Genomic DNA, 18,584 nt, shown 5'->3' on the forward strand with positions numbered 1-18,584 from the left:
TATTTATTTCTTTTAAAACGTTTTTACTTGGTAATATAGGAATAGTGAGAGCTATGTAATTTATTTTTGGCAACAAGATCATTTTAATTAATTGTTATCTAGCTTCAAAATTTAAATGTAATGTATTCCATTTCTCTGTGAAAGTTTTTAATGTGCTTATAATGTTTTTATAGTTTGTGTTTAAAGTTAGATCAATATTTTCACATAAGCCAGTCCCTAAGTATTTCAAAGAAGAAACCTGTCTCCCAATTATTTCATTAGTAGTCAAATTAATATTATCATTAAGGTTTTTTTAAGCATATGGTTAGATTTAGAGCTGCTGATTTTTAGGCCAGAAATACAATATAATTTTTTGACTAGTAAATCCAATTTCTGTAAGGATTCTTCTGAATTTATTAAAGTAAGTAAGATATCATCTGCAAATAGCATTATTTTAGAATTAAATTGTTTATTTATATTTAAGCCTATAATTTTAGAATCAGAATTAATTGCCAAAGAAAGGGGTTCTATTGCTAAAGCGAATAAGATTGGAGACATTGGGCAACCCTGTTTGGTACTTTTAGTAATTGTGATAGATTCTGACATAAATTGACCTAATTTTACATATGGTAGATTGTTATAATAAATATTTTTTATAAAAATAATGAATTGAGTAGGGAATTTGTATAATTCAAGAATTTTAAAAAGATATTTCCAGTTTATTGAATCAAAGGCCTTTTCAATATCAAGAGTGATTATAAGAACTTCTTGGTTATCTCTATTTAAGATATCTATGGTAGTTAGAATTATTTGAATATTGTTTTGATTGTGTCTATTATAAATAAATCCCGTTTGATCCTCAGAGATAAGACGGGTTAACTATTTCTTAAATCTGTTAACTAGAACAGACATTAATTGTTTATAGTCATTGTTAATCAAAGAAATTGGCCTATATGATTTGCACAAATGAGAATCTTTATTTTCTTTTAGTATGGGAGTAATTAATGAGTATCTCCACGAGGGTGGAATTGTACCTTGTAAATAAGATTCATTCAGAGCTTTGTGTAAGACTGATATAGCAGAAGATGGTAAGAGCTTATATATTTCATTAATAATATCATAAATGCCTGGTGATTTATTAATTTTGCTTTCTTTAATTTTTTCATTAATTTCCTTTAGAGAGATTTGTTTCTGAATCTCATTAATCAAATTTTCTGGTAAATTTTTTAATTCTGGGAGGTCCAGACTGAGGTATGAGATTTCATGTTGATAGTCTTTGTTTTTGTACTGTTCTGAGAAGTGATATTTAAAGGCATCTAAGATATCACTTATATTGGAAACTTTTTTATTATTTCTCCCTTCATGAAACACACTCACAATATTATTTTCAATGGAATTTCTTTTCACTCTCAATGTTAGATTATGCATATATTTTGGAGATACAGAAAAATAATTTAGTTTTAATTTTTCTAATGCCAAATTGGTTTTATGAGTTAGGATGTTGTTATATTTTTTATTTAAGGATTCAATTTCCTTTTTCTTATGCAAAATGATTCTTGTATTATCTTTGTTAATTAATACAATTTGTTTTTGTATATTAGATAATTCAGACTCCCATTCCTTCATTTTATTATTAAACCATGCAATAATTTTGCATATCGATAGGCTTTCAATGAATCCCAGAGGGTTACTACATTTACTTCACTGGCTAGATTTGTATCTAGGAAGAATTCTATTTCTGAGTCCAGCCAAGGTTTGAACTGTTTCAATTTAGGAATATAGGCTGCTATTCCTTTAGTGAAAGACAATTTCTTAAAATCCGTTTGAAGATTAAAAATAACTGCATTGTGATCAGATATAGGGCACGGGATTATTGCAAAGTGTGATCTTTTTGTTTTTAGGTCTTGGGATATAAAAATCTTATCAATTCTGGTTGGAGTCCTGTATCTAAAATCACAGTGAGAAAATTCTAGTGAATTATCGTTTATGAGATAAAATAAATCATATAGTTGTAAATTATCTGTCCATGTTTTGAGATTTTTCCTTATAGGAGTAATACAAAAAGGTCTCTTATTAGTAGTTTCTGATTCATTAAGTAAACAATTAAAGTCACCAACTAAAATCAGACTACCTTTAATATTGTTAATAATAAGTTCTAAGTTTTTTTTATTGTTGTTACCCCAATTCCCGGGAAACAATAAGTATTAACCAGTGTCCAGATTCTGTTTCTAAATTTTATTATTATAATTGACAAAAGTCCTTCCTTATCTTCATGTTGTTGTGTCTTTCGGCTTTTCACGGTTAGGGGTCGCCACAGCGGAACTCCGGTCCGCTAATGATTGGCAGTAAATTTTTACATGCCGAGTTGCCAGCTCTGATGCACAACCTTCAATGAAGGTACGCCCATTCACGCATGTCTCCACACAGAAGACGCTCTAGCTGAGAATCGAACAGGATAACATCTTACTGTGAGGCGACAACGCTACTGCAGCACCACCACCGCAGTACTCCTTCCTATAATTTGAGGAGAGATAACGTTTTTCTTCCACAATGTTAGAACACTTCTAGTCTTTATGGTGTATGAAGAATTGGATACTTTTAGGTATTCATTTGGGTTCCAGTTAAAGCTATCATTCATTTTGAAGTGGGTTTCTTGTAAGAATATTACTTGTGCTTTATTTAGTTTCAAGTATTTTAGTAGGTTGGATCTTTTCCCTGGACTATTTAAACCATTAACATTTAAAGAAAGAAAGTTCAAACCCGTCATATTTATTTAAAGGTTTAGAGTATTAATATGATGTGATAGCAAACATTCATAATATTTAAAACTCATATATCCTTCTTAGAAAAAATATGTTTTGATGAGAAGATGCTATTTCCCAATAAAAAATACAACTTAATATTTGACTGAGGCCTTATAAAAGAAAAAAAAACATTTAAAACTAAATGTTTGGTACTCAGTAAATCCATTAACTGACATGGAATGTAGAACATTCCTAATCTGACAGAATAAAAATATCCAGTCAGATTAACCATCACTCCAAAATTTTGAAAAAACATTTGCTCAGCTTGAGGCTTCGGAGTATGTTTTTTAATAAAATTCTTTAGACTAATTGGTATGAGAGAACAACAATATGTTGGTGTAATATATAGTTTGATTATAATCAGTGCATTTAGATTTCACTAATTAACTTCTATTTGTTTAAAAGATATATAATCTCACTATTGTATGAGTAGTTATAGAGTCAAAGAACTAATAGTTTAACAGTGAGCATGTACAAGTGGAGTTATCAAAGAAAGAGTTCTAGAGATAATTGGCTACATAAATATTCTATTAAATTTAAAGATGGGTAAATAATAACAGCATTTAATAGAATGATTCAGTAAAGTAGTAGATCAGCATTTACATTTTTTATAGTGACCAATATTCTATATAACTAACTAAATCACTTCCCTTATTATGAAGTGTTTTATAAATGGTACTTCTCTATGTAATAATTTCCCATATTGCCCTACTGCCACTAATTATTGACAGCATTACAATATTATAATCATGTATAAAGACATATGGAATTAGAGTAAACATCTGCAATTGGTGGTGATTGAAGGAATAGAAAACTGCTCAAGTGTTTCTTATCTCTCTTCAAACTTTATAAATTTCAAGTATTCATGGAGAGATCTCAACATTAATTAACAAACACCAATTTGATTTCTAAATTTACGTACATATATATATATATATATAAAGAAGCATGTTTCAATATTTCCTCAACAATCAAATAATCTTCACCTTTATGAGGTTAAACTTGGTGGATTAAACAGTTTCAAATATATTTAAATAAATAATCTATTACTTATTCAGAGAATTTTTTTATGTACCAATCAGTCTGCAAAGTTATTTCAGATTGCTGTTTCTCTCTCTTCTAAATGCTTTTTAGTTTTTACTGCACTACAAGAGTCTTTCTTATTCATTCTACTATTTCCATCAAATGAGTGGCATTGCAATTATAAAGTAGTGTGTAACTATGTAATAACTATGAATATGATAATGACCAAAAAAAATGAATTAGTCAATTATTGTTTTCTTGTGAGAGACATCCCAGTTTACACTGTATTAATGGGATTAGGTCTTCTACACTTTGCAGATTTGGTTCGGCACAATAATGTTTAAATATCATATCTCCTATTGCAGCTAGTTCCACTGCTGTCAAAAAAGTAAATATATATATATATATTTACTCCTCTTCTCATTATCTGCTTTCTCTTTCCATTTCCCTCAACCTGTTTTTAATGAAATGAAACAAATTCACCCTATAATCCTTAGCATTTGTCTTGATGAATTATTAGAGTCTATATTGCGAACTTTGTTTTGTGTAAATAATAAGGTAGACTCACTTTTATTTAGCCCCAGTTTCAATAAATATTCAAAGGCTTCCATAAATTACCTATCTAACTAAACATCTATCCATCACCCTTTTTCCCTACTATTGCATATGAGAACATAATGTCATTTAACAGTGGCAATTTTCTAAAGCCCTATCATTTTGAGATTAGCTTAACTAATTCAAATTCCAAGCTTTAGAGTAAAGTATATTTGCAGTAGCACTAAGCATGACAAAGAGTTATCAGTGACTTGGGCATGTGTGTCACTTGAACCAGCCCTTACAACAGTTAACAATGCTATAAGGTGCAGCAAGTCATGCCAAAACAGAGCGAACACCCCAACATGAATCTGAAAATACCAGAGCCCAAACATGAGGCAGTGATACTATGAAGCAAATTTATATGCTCCCTTTTGGCAGTACTTATTATTTTACTCATTGAGAAGGCTTTAGCAAGAGCAGTCTAGGTGTGTTTAGAGTCAATTTTAATGAAATATTAATGTTGTACTGTAATAATTTGCTGTCAAGTTATCTCCTTTGTTGTACTTTCCTGGACCTCTGTGGCGTGTAATAAAGAAGATGTGAGAGCAAACATTACAGTGTGCTGTAGTATTTCCTTACTGAGGTCATGCAGCTCGATGAAAATAACACTTCCCCTGAAATCTTCTTAAATGTATGAAACCCTATTATAGAAACCATAATATAAACATTCCTATAGTGAGACAACCTTCTGTGTTTCACATTCATAAATTTAAATTTATTACCTCGAAAGAAACAAATCAGGGAATGACTAGTATGTCTCAATAAGGCTTTAATAGATCTTCAACTAATTAGTACTTTAATATATATTTTTGGTACTCCTCCTTCATCAGGGCAACAATTATAATGATCGCTTTTCGTTTAATACGACACTGCTTATAATTCCCATGTGATGTTGAAATTTCCTACACTCATTTAATGGCAGAAAATAGCTTATTTTCAGCATGTTCAATGTGACAGCTATGCTGCAATTTTGAGTTTTACTAACCTACTAGTGATTACGGAAATTGGATTGAACTTCAATTAGGATTGCTCGTTTACCTCATGTGTCAGTTGTTAGAATGAATACTGGTTCACGATCAGACCATTTTCTGATTTGAATCTGTAAACCTGAGGTGTGTACTTTCACTGTTTCTTATTCTACCAACAGAGTAAAACTACCCCAATGTGTGTACTTTTTAGTGCTTGTAATTGTACTGACAGAGTAAACTGCCATGACATGTGTACTTCTAAGTGTTTGTTATCCTACTGAGAGTCTACACAAAAGCCCAAAGTGATTGTACATCAATCACTGCATGATGAAACGCTTGACTTTGCATCACTTACATTATTTCCAGCATACATTTTTTAACTTCTTTTTGTAATGGTACTTTCTGTGAAGTAGACACATCAGGTTACTCTAGTGTTATGACTCACATATAATAATAATTATCATAGACAGGAAAAAGTAAGTGTGTGTCACCAGGTTCAGCAGCAGTCATCAGATTACTGCAAGCGCTTCTTTAGGTTCAAGCAGTTTTTGTTTTAAATGTTGCCCCAATAATGGAAGAGCACCATATTTTAAAACAAAGTGGAAAAAGTTCTGTCTTTACCAGAATTGAGAGCAAAGATAATAGGAAAGTATTTACTCATTTCTAAATTGTATTTGTCATTAATGATCAGAGCTTACAAACGATGGCAGTTGTAATCAATCAACTGTTAAATTGAAGATATATATATTTTTTCCAATTCTTGCAGGTATTTCCGTTTTGCTATATAACTGGATGCCCATGAACATACAAGGGTACTAATGTGTTTGACTATTAAAACCATATTATGAAAGTCAAGCTGCTTATTTTATTGAACTGTTAATTTCCTCAGACACTCGAGGAAATTTAGGTTGCAGCGACGAGGTCATCGTGCTTTGCATAACTCCACCCTGGTTGCTATAGAACCTATTACAAACAGGATTTATTCAGAACAGATCAGTATTTCTTCAAACTGGTAGCACTTAAATATGTAATTCTTTTGCATTTTATACTTCAAAACAACTTTCAAACTACTGAAGCAGTAATACAGATAAAACTAATCACGTTACATGTCAGTAGCACTAGCTCAACAAAAACATGGGAATCCAATACAGTACCTGAAGCGTGATCAAAGCAAGCTTCTTTATATTAGACAAAGTTAGCTCACAGATAACCACAAGTGCACTTGAGTGTAGAAACTTCTGTTCATTTCAAAGTAATGCTCGAAGTTGCTGTTTCATGAATAGAAATAAATGACAGTTTAGAATGTTAAAACTCTAGGTTGGTCTGGATAACGGAAAAAGAAACTGCGTCATGTTTAAACCTTATACTGATAGAAAATGCTTGAAACAACTTCAATAAAACAGATGTTACTTTGTAATACATACATAAACTAAGTTTTGATAATACCTATATCAGGTTTCTGATTAAATAATCAGTAATTTAACCCTTCCCTTTTCTCTTCTTTACTTTCTTTCCCTTCTCCCTTCCTCACTTAATAAAAAAAAAAGAGAAAGGAATAAAGGGGGAACAGACAATTCAAGAGAGAAGTAAAGTACACGTGCAGGGTCTGATTAACTATACATCTTAGGTATTCTTAGCATTTATATCTAATAAGAGTGTAGTAATATTAATTTTAGATTGCAAATTTCACTGGTGAAATAAATGAAGTATTCAAACAAATAAAGTAATAATACATACTTTTTAAAATTTCCATGCACATTTTATGATTTAGTTTGATCTTTGAGAGAACTAGGAAGTCCAGTATTTTCAGAACCAGTCTTTAATTTCTTCTTTCTTAGATCTATCCAATTATTTTTCTCAGATGTTCTTTTAAGGGTTGTAGATGGTGACCAGTCTTGCTTTCTGGGATTGTAATGATGTTGTTGTTTTGGATGAAAGAAACAGCTTCTTCAGTACTGTTAAAAGATCTCATCTCATTCTAATGAAAGATTTTGATTTTAGCTGGATAGACTAATTGTGCCTTAATTTTATTCTGCTTTAATAGTCTTACCAGTGGCCAAGAATGTTTTCTCATTTCCAGGACTCTTGTCAAATCTTATTTGATTTCCTTTGAATGACAAGGGACTTTTCCTCCAAGCTGTTTTTAGTATAAGTTCTTTATCTAAGAAGGATAGGAACTTCACAACAATGGATCTTGGAGAAGCATTAGTAGAAGAAGGAATAGATTTCCCAATGGCTCTATGTGATCTTTCAATCCCATAGGACAAACCTTCTTTTAAGTCCAAGAATTCAAGCAGCCAGGAATTTAGGAAGGAAATAATATCTTCTTCTGTTTTTTCAGGGAGAACAAAGGTTCTAATATTTGTTCTCCTCCCTCTGTTTTCAACATCATCTACCTTATCAGCCAGTTATTTTGTTGCAGGATGGTCTCACAGTGGGATTCATCTTCTTTAAGCCTTTTGTCTAAATTATTCAGTGAAGTTTAAATGTTCAGAATTTTGGATTGTTGCTGCTGGGGAATTTCCTTCAGAACATCAGTTTGTTGTTGACAGTTCATCTTTAAAGTTTCAAGGTTATCAGTAAATCTATCCATTTTTAAGGATAATTCCTGGAGAGTGGTAGATATAGACTGGATCTCTTTCCTCAGTGTGGAATCAGCATGTGAAGATTTTGAGTTGCTCATCTCTGTTCAGTTATATAATCATTAATTTTGAAAGGAATTTTTTTAGGAAAAGGCTCCAAAATTGAAAGACTAGTAGATTATAGTTTCTCAAACAGTTTGTATAACTTTTAAGGAGCTGATAATAGAATTTTAAATAATAATTTCCCTGTTTCTTAGTAAATGATGTGGAGCTCAAGAAAAAAGCTGTTACCAGTTGGCCATTTAGGCTCCGCCCCATGAGGTTTTTCTTGATGTGTTATGAAAAGCAGAAAGCTGAAGTTAAAATATTATTTGTGACAACAGCCACAGATGTTCCTCAGCAAGTTAAATGAGATATTTTTGCACCAGCTGGCCATCAGCCATTCTTTAAGACTCTTTAGTGCATTCATTCCTTGTGGCCTCCAGACTGCTGCATCTCATATCACCCCTGCTTCCCAGCATTCCCTAGAAGTTTGGCTTACTGCCAGCTCCTTATTTGGTGACCCTGACCAGGGTTAATAATTGAGTTGAGAAGAGGCTGTCATCCAGGAAGTCATATTGGTCAGTTTGGATTTATCCCCTGACTTAAGTGATGGTTCCTTTGGCACCACTGTCAGACTCCCACAATTCCCTTATTGGTGCACATATGCCCTCTTGTATTTGCCCAACATGGTTACTGTATTGTGAACTGCATGGTGGCTGTGAACATCTTGGCCTGATTGTTTCTCCTCTCTCCACTAGAAGCCAATCATACAGTTAGCTGAGCTTCCCACCTCCTCACGGTTGGGTATGGTAGTGGCACCTGCTCACTCCAACCCCCCAAGTATTCTTCCATTGTCCAGGCTACTAGCTGATCCTAGGTCATCTAAGTCACATTGAGGGCCTCATTCCTCTGTGACAAGGAGCCGCTGGGACTTTTGAATTATTTGGTGGACTCAGCAGGTCTCCAGTTTCTGTAAAGCAAAGCACTTTGTTACTACATTTTGAAAAAACAAACTCTGATGTTACTCTTTCTGTGACTGTACAAGGACCATCATTCTGTAAAGAAACCACTGATTTTAGGATTGTGTAGGATAGCTCTGCCCTGCAGATAGTAGCATGAATGATTGTGTTTGTTTAAGATACCATCATTCACTGTAATCCAGTCATGCTCCTAAGATAAAACCATTTGCAATCTAAGTTAGAACTTGTATTACTAATCCCTGAGAGGTAGGTCTACCATCTTCTAAGGGGATATATTTCAAACACTGGTGTAAAGGATACTTGTGAATTATGTCTCAAAACTAATACAAGTTTAATCTATAAAAATAACATAACCAAAATAGAATAGACCTCTTTGAAAAAATTTGGATTGAAGCATGACTTAGTGTTGAAGCCTGCTGGTGCGATGTGTGCTGGTGGGGGGGTGCTCAATATACCCATCATAATATTACAGTAACGTACATATTGGTATACTTTGTTAAATTCAGTGAATGACTACATCATGCTGGATAATAATCAATTTTCTATAGTTCACCAACAGTTAACTAATTTATAGCAAAGAACAAGAGATTTAAGGTTTTTATCTGTGTAAACTGTAAGTTAATTAATGGTTTAAAACTCCACCTGTTCTATCACCTGTACAAAATATACAAATCCATGATTAATACATTGTGAAGAATTCTTTCTAGTGTCACCAGCCTGCTTATGTGTTATTGTTAATTTCCTTAAGCCTGAGGCTGATAGGTTATTACTCTATTCAAATGATATATAGGTTTGTATGGTATTTAAAAGACATTGTTAGTTTATTTCATAACACAGCTAACAGACGCTCAGAAGACACGTGACCACCTCTTAGTTATAACAAATATGGCTAGTCTTTATATTTCCATCCAGCATAATCTAGATTTACAAGTTTTAGATATGCTTTGACTTTCTTTTTTATGATATTCTGCAGCACAGGGGCATAGTTAGAGGTACTACATTTGTCCTACCAAGGAATTTGTGGAGGTTTCCAACAGTAACATATGCAATAGTCAGTAGGGGTTATAGTCAACAAATGCTGTAGCAGACCTGTATTCGAGCTACTAATATTGAAAGGAGGGTGTCTACTTCGAAATACCAAAGTGCAAAAATAGCAAATGCCAAAACATTGAGCCAAAAGGACTGAAACTCAAAAGCATCCTCCACACTACCTCCTGATTAGATATACCAACTGTGAGACTGCACAACAATGGGGAAAGAGCAAATTTGCACTTCCCACTGTTCCATGACCTCCCACAAAGTAACATCAGTATAAGCGATCAAATGAGTATTCAGTCACTTCTGCCTGTAGTAAAAGTATTCAATATTATGAATGTTGATTATATGGAGTGTTTTCATTTTATCATTAGCTATGCTGCATTTGTTTAAAAGGGCAATTTCAATTGTACAGAATGTTGACATACATTTCTTAGTGTTTTTGTTTTGGTGTTAATCTTAGTGGCCTTGAAACTGCCCGCCCCTCTTGTAAATTTGTGTTTGGATACTCCTTCTGGGCCCATCTCATTAGCTCACTCAACTGAGTGCAGTGAGATCATATTCTGATTTTAGGCACTCCTACTGTGTACAAAGAGAGCATCTGGGAAACAGAAAAAAAAAATTAAGCTTGTTTCCTGCCTTTCCTGTTAAGTGGTATAGACTATTTGTAGGCTTCTGAGCCCCCAAGCCCTTCTGTGTTGGAGGGAAGCCTTCTAGCTTAGTTTTTTTTCTTATAACTAGCCAGTTTTCTCGTTTCAGCACTCAAATCTGTTTCTTTGATCTCAGCACTTGTTCAGAAAAAAAAAAAAAAAATCATCTGCTTTTACTGTACTTGTGTTTCTACCTACTATATTTTACTTTTGCATCATCTTAAAAGTACTCAATTGTATTTATTACTGCTTGGTGTAACTCATTCTAAGCCTTTTGGTTTAAACACTTGGGCTTCGGACCAGTTGTTTTGTACTGAGATGGTTTGTGGTCTGCACTGTAGTGGCAGAACAGGTAGCTTACATCCTTCTAGGTTGGGAACTACTCATTGAGGGCTCAGTGTCTGTTATTCTAAAAGTGTATTAATTCTGGTTTAAAAACGTGGGCTTTCAGGCCAGTTATTTTACATTAAGAGGGTTCGTGGTCTGTACTCTTGTGGGAGGAGAGGCTGGACTCTGCCCTTCTGAGCTGGGAATTTCTGGTTAAAGGCTTATAGTGCATGCATATCTGAACTGCTTCTTACTGAAGTTGGTGCGCCTTGTTTGCTGTGGCATAGACTGGATTCGGGCCTGCTGGATCTAGCTTTGTTTGTGTAACTTGAGCACTAATCCAGGCATTCTCTAAAGTATTCAATTGTATTTATTACTGCTTGGTAGTAACTTGATTAAAGTGTAGCTATCATTCTAAGTCTTTTGGATTAAGCACTTGGGCTTCAGACCAGTTGTTTTACATTAGGAAGGTTTGTGGCATGCACTGTGGTGGCAGGACAGGTAGCTTTCATCCTTCTAAGTTGGGAACTGCTGATTGAGAGCCCAGTGTCTGTTATTCTAATAGTGTATTAATTCTGGTTTAAAAACTTGGGCTTTCAGGCCAGTTATTTTACATTAAGAGGGTTCGTGGTCTGCACTCTTGTGGGAGGAGAGGCTGGACTCTGCCCTTCTGAGCTGGGAATTTCTGGTTAAAGGTTTATAGTGCCTGAATATTTGAACTGTATCTTACTGAAAATTGGTACGCCTTGTTTGCTGTAGCATAGACTAGATCCAGGCCTGCTGAATCTAGCTTTGTTTATATGCTTGTTGTTTGTTTGCTTGTTATTTCCCTGGAACGCTAATTCCACCTAATATGCGACTTCTCAGCGCTTCTGTGGATCACTAGTGATATCTGCATTGCTTACTGTACTTATTTTCTTGTTTCACTTGAAAGAAAGTTACTGTTTGTCATTTTTGCATTTAAGTTACCTGTAACACATTGCACTTAAGTTACCTGGCACTTGCTCACTAAAGCAATTATATAAGTCAGCACTAAAAATTAAAAGCACTACACCCTCACTCCCCACTGGCCCTTGTTTTCAATTATAAAGGAATTCCCAATATTATTCTAGCATGTCCAAAGGTCAGTTGTCAAGCTCCTCTCTGGTCTAGCTGGTGAATCTGGGAATCTTGAGGCAATGTTACAACTGCCTCATGTACACAGACAACCCACTCCTCCTCCCAACAAATTCCAACACATGTGAGAGATGCAACCATATAGCCAAACTGGAGGCTAAGCTCTCTCAACTCAGTACTGGCATAACCAGTCAGGAGGAAAAGGAAACCACACTCACTACAATTCCAGTCTCACATAGACCTACCACGACAGCAAACCAAACACATAATCACACAAAAACATACACGGAGGCTCTAAATAAAGATCTGCCTAAGCAGATAAGAGACCTCCTAAGCAGACACCCAAGCAACCGCTACCCCAAAACAAAACACGTGCAACACATATCTCACACAGCCAGTGTGCCGAACAGTCACAGCCCTTAAGACTAAACAACACACCTGATACACTTGTAATAGGTGACTCTATCGTCAGGCACACTGACGTCCCGCTCACCAGGCTGAACAAGGAGAGGGTCACGGTGAGCAGCCTGTTAGGCGCTAGGATCCGCCACATAACACAAGCACTCAGGTCACTCCAAGGCAAGTACAAATATGACTCAGTCATTGTCCATGCTGGTGTGAATGACCTGAGACATACCTCCCTGGACTATATGAAAAGAGACATAGAGGAGCTCTCTGAGCATGTAGCCCAGGCCGGTATGACCCTGACCTTGAGTAGCATCTTACCCTCACCAAGAATGATGCCACAATATGAAGACAAGATGATCAATTTCAACAATTGGCTTAAGTACTGGTGTCATTCAAAGGGGATCCAATGCCTGTCAGCTTGGGACGATATGCTCGACAAGCCACAATGCTTCACTAGGGACGGCTTGCACCTGTCACCCCTGGGCTTTTGGATATTGGAAAAGGCTCTTGCTACCCCCATAGTGCCTTTTTTAGGCAAGGCTCAAAAGACAAACCCACCTCCATAGGTATCACAAGGGATAAGATACTAAGAGTAATGCTACTCAACGCCAGAAGTCTAAACCTCAAGATGCACGCACTCGAAACTCTCCTTAGCATGGAGAACATCGATATCTGTGCAGTAACAGAAACCTGGTTCAGGGCTCCCGAGAGCACCCCAGCACTACCAGATTATACCTCATACCATGCTTTTCGGCCCCAAAACTTGGACTGAACCACAAAAGGAGAGGGAGTATCGATATTCATCAAAGATACCCACACCTCCAGGTTGGTGGCAAAGCACGAAGCATCAGAGACTATCCATGTGCAACTAACAGTGGGTAAAACTGCCTTCCAGTTTATAGCCTGCTACAGACCACCCTCCCAAACCCAGGAACCCCACTCGGCCTTCCTGAGAACACTGGAAAATATGAAGGTCTCCACAAGCACCATTATATTGGGCGACTTCAACTACCCAAACATAGATTGGGAGCATTACTCTAGCTCCAACACCCTAGCCCAAAGGTTCCTAGAATTTATAAACTCAAATGCTATGGAACAACTTGTTACCACTCCCACAAGAGGGGAAAAAATACTGGACCTGATCATCACCAACATGGGGACTCTATGCTCCAGACCAGAAGTGTATCCCTCACTGGTAAGATCAGACCATAAACTAATTTCACTGGATATTCACATCCCGACCCCACCCCCTGCCCAGAAAGCCACAGTGAAAAACTTCTCTAAAGCAAATTTCACACTCCTCAAAACCGAGGTGGAATCCTTCAAAGCCCCCGGGCCTGTGGAAAATACGGCCCAGACCGCAGAATCCTTTATAAACGCATTCTATGAACACCTTCAGGAATGCATGGATCATGCAATCCCAAATAAAACCAAGACCCAATCCTCCAAAGGCAGACATCCTGTCTGGTGGACCCCAGCCATAAACAAGCTATACAATAGAAGGAGGAAGCTAGTAAATGATAGAGCAAAATCCCAAAAAGGGAAGGCATCACTGATCAGTATTTGCAAAAAACTACGGGCACTCATAAAATTGTCTAAGGCCAGCTTCGAGAGAAAAATTGCACAGGACACTAAGGATAATCACAAGGCTTTCTTTAGTTATGTTAGGAACCTTGGTGGTAATTCCCACATATGCTCAGAATTAGTCCAAAATGACAAAAAATACACCGAACCCACAGACATTGCCAACATCCTAGCTGACAGGTTCAGCGCAAACACCCCCCCCCACCAAAAGGGCAAATATCTATCCCAGCAGAGTGCTGCCCCCCTGACATCTCAGATGCTCAGGTAAGAGCTGCCCTTTCCAAAGCAAAAAACACAGCATCAATGGGACCAGACGGTGTCCCGGGCTGCGTCCTACATGAACTCCAAAAAGAGCTAAACCCAAACATAAAACTACTGTTCAATCTCAGCCTTACTACAGGATATGTGCACAAAGAATGGTGTACAGCAACAGTGGTCCCTCTCCATAAAGGTGGGTGCCTCAACAGATCCTGGAAACTATCGCCCCATAAGCCTGACTAGCTTGGTCTGCAAAGCTATGGAAAGGATCATCATGGACCTCATAAATAAAGATATTGGGGACCTACAGACACTGGATCCTACCCAGTTCGGCTTTGTTAAGGGAAGATCCTGCCTCTTAAACCTGGTTGATTTCTTTGAAACAGTCACCGAGGCCATTGACGAGGGGAAGGTGGTCCACACAGCCTACCTGGACCTCACAAAAGCCTTCGATACAATACCCCACTCGGGCATTATAGATAAGCTCACCAGCTTAAATATAAACCCCTATGTCACTAGATGGATTGCAAACTGGCTCAAGGACAGAACCCACATAGTTAGAATTGCTGGAGCCATGTCAGACTCCAAACCAGTTACAAGTGGTGTCCCACAAGGCTCAGTCCTGGGACCTCTCTTGTTCGGTATATATTTCTCGGAGGTACAGGCCAACATGGAAGGACTGTGGCTGACCAAGTTCGCAGATGACTGCAAACTGGGTGCCATAATCGACTCTCCAGCTGACACAAGCATCCTCTAAAAGGGCCTCATAGAAACAGACAACTGGTGCCAGAGCCATGGCCTCCAGCTAAATGCCAAAAAGTGTATAGTCATCCCCTTTGGCAAAAACAAAGTGCCCACAAATTACCACATAGGTGGTAATCCATTAAGTACAGAAGAAGTAATTAGGGACCTGGGGACCCAAGTTGATAGCAATCTCTCATTTGACAACCACGTGGCCAAAGTGGTTAGAAAAACATTTTATATAGTCCACCTAATCATGAAGGGATTCACATCTAGATCAGGGGAGGTCATCGTGCCTGTTTATTCATCCCTCATCAGGCCCATAATTGAGTACAATGCCCCTTTTGGGATGTACCTTACCAGACACCTGCAGCAACTGGAAAGACCCCAAAAGTACCTCACCAAGAGGATCAAAGGGCTCAAACAGATGCCATATGCTGCCCAGTTAAAGAAACTCCAGCTCTACTCAGTGGCATACTGCCTGTTCAGAGGCGATCTGTGCCTGACGTATAAAGCCATGTCCAACCCGGAATTAATGGACATGCTGCACCTCAGAAAATCCAAATCCCATCGAGCTACGCTCGAGAGACTTGAACCTCAGCACTGAAATAAATAGGACATGCTGGAGGGACAGATTCATAACCCAGAGGCTCCCTTCACTCTGGAATAAAATCCCAGTCCAGGTTAGGCAGAGTCCCTCATTGACTCTCTTCAATAGGAATCTTGATGAGTGGATGGGAGATCGTAGGTTTACCCCGGGTATCACTTTTGTGTCACTGTTAGACCGAGGCACAGTATACTAACCTCAAAAAAGGGCATAGCAAAATAAATTTAAAATGGGTGGTGAAAGCCAAACACATTCTGGCTAGGCTTATAAATGCCCTAGGGCAGATAGCCTAGTATGAACCTATGAACCTATGAACCTATGATCAAGTTCTTAATACAGGTTTGAAATTTTAGTCCAAAATGTTATTATGGATTGTATCCAAACTACAAAAAACTTGTTACATTCCAGAACTTTCTCTTACTGCATTCTGGTCAATAATTACAAGACGTTAGGTACTTCTACCTGCAGCAATAGCCTCTGTGTGTCCATATGCACACAGCAAATGAGAATGGTCTTTTAATGGGCAAAGTATATTAGTAGGCGATGACTTCATTTGTCACAGCCATAAGTTAATTTACTAAGTTGTGTGGCTAATTTATTTTATATATGAAAACAATTAAGAGGTTTAGATTAAGAACATTAGAACATCTGGGACATATTATGAATTGTACAAAACTTAACCCTGCACCCAAAGGTTTCAGGAAAGAAGATATTTCTAATAGTATATCTTTATATAATTTTATGTATCAAATTATACAGTCAGAGTTGTTTTACAGGTATAATGTTATCTGATAAAATGGGACAAGAAATACTTTTAAATATGAAACTCTAATACATAAAGACATGAAGAATGAGCTATTTATTTGCTTAAAAATGTTATCTTTTGTTTCTGAATTGCATGTTTATGCTACCTTTTATTCCTTAGTGTCTATTGTATAATTTTATTTAATAGACATATCGGCAGTATTATTACATTTTTGTAAGCTATGCACAAATTCTATTTGCATTGTACCAAAAAAAAAGACCTTAGAGCTGAGGCACTAGTTAATTTTGTAAGTTAGTTAATAAATTCCATTTTATTTTCATTCCACTAAAGAGCTTAACGTGACTTCCTTTTTTTGTTATTTAGCTGTTTAATAATTTATTTATCAGTAATCAGCAGTTCCACAATCACAGGTTACAGTGAAGCAAATGTTTGACATTTTACTTTGCTCAGACCATCAATTTAGAGATAACTGCACATAAAGGAATTATAACAGACTATAACTTCTAAGTCAAATCCTGACTACATCATATGTGATTCTATAAGTAATTATAGCAGAATATAACTTCTAAGTCGAATCCTGGCTACATCATATGTGATTCTATAAGTTATTATAGCAGAATATAACTTCAAAGTCGAATCCTGGCTACATCATATGTGATTCTATAAGTAATTAAAGCAGAATATAACTTCTAAGTCGAATCCTGGCTACATCATATGTGATTTTATAAGTAATTATAGCATACCAGACTATAACTTCTAAGTTGAATCCTGACTACATCATATGTGATTGTATAGTAGCTTTAATGCCCAACATGTGGGAAACAGGAAAAATTTATACCTCTCCGTAAAAAAATCCAACCAAGCTCTCCAGTGATTACTGCCCAATTTCCATGGAAAATCTTAGAAAAAATGGTCTATAATCAACTCTAAAACTACATAAGTTAATACTTCCTTCTCTCTACCAAGCAACATATTTTTGTTCTGGCCACAATAGTGCACTTTGGATCTTCACTGTTCACAGCCTTTTAACTATGGACAAAGACCTCAGTACCGATGTCGTATTTCCAGACCTTACCAGAGCCTCTGACATGGTTGACAACCTTATCCTTTTTAACCACCTCACTGACATAGGAATTAACCCTGGCACTATTCCCTAGTCCCAAAATTACCTATCCAGCTGACATTTCTCAGTAAATTTTAACAACAGTATATCAGCCATCACTCTATTACTTGAAAGAGTCCCTCAAGGCTCCATACTGACCCCTCTGCTTTTCTCCAGTTTTATGAATAAGCTTACGTTCAACCTTCCCCAACTTCCATTCTTACTATAAGCTGATGACATAGTCATCTTCTGCTCCTACCACCTAATTTACTCAGTTCAACATAATCTTCAAAATGATTTCCTCTTCCTCATTTACAGGCTGAATATCAATGATTACTTAGTTACTCAAAAACTAAAACTATGCTCTTTAGGACCTCCACTAAAATGCAAAAGAACCCCAACTCACTTCTTATTCTTGACCAATTTAGTAATGCCACTGAGCAGGTTAGCACCTTCAGATATCTAGGAGTCTGGCTTGATCCCTCACTTAGCTTCCACATCATATCAAAAACACTCAGCAAACGATAAACTCCCTCCTGTTTGGAGCCAACAAAATCTCCTCTTTCCTTTCCAGTCTAACAAGAAATGCTATTGGCAAAGGGATTCTTCTAGCCCAGCTTGAGTATCTCATATAACATCTGCCTCCAAATGAAACTCTTTCACCTTCCAAACAATCTCCAACTCTATCTGTTACTTAATCACCCTTTCCGCACAGTATGAACACCACCGTTTACACTAGTTAAAGCCAACTGGTTGCTGGTTCAGCAATGAGACAATCTGCTCCTTGGCTCTCAGCTGTTCCAGCTCCTGAAAGAAAATGGCTGCTCTTCTCTTTCCTGTAGCTTAATTAGGCAGCCTACTTCATATAACATTAGATCTTGTAGCCACTAAGGGCCTCTCTTGCAAGCACCTAAAGCCACTCCCTTTCTACTCTTGGACCCAAGTTCTGGCGAGACTGTCTCTCAAATCTTAAAGACATCTCTACCTATTCCTCCCTTTCGGTACAACTTAAAGA

Source organism: Protopterus annectens, chromosome 5.part0 (assembly GCF_019279795.1).
Source record: "Protopterus annectens isolate FY-2018-M chromosome 5.part0, PAN1.0, whole genome shotgun sequence".
Lineage (NCBI taxonomy): Eukaryota > Metazoa > Chordata > Ceratodontiformes > Protopteridae > Protopterus > Protopterus annectens.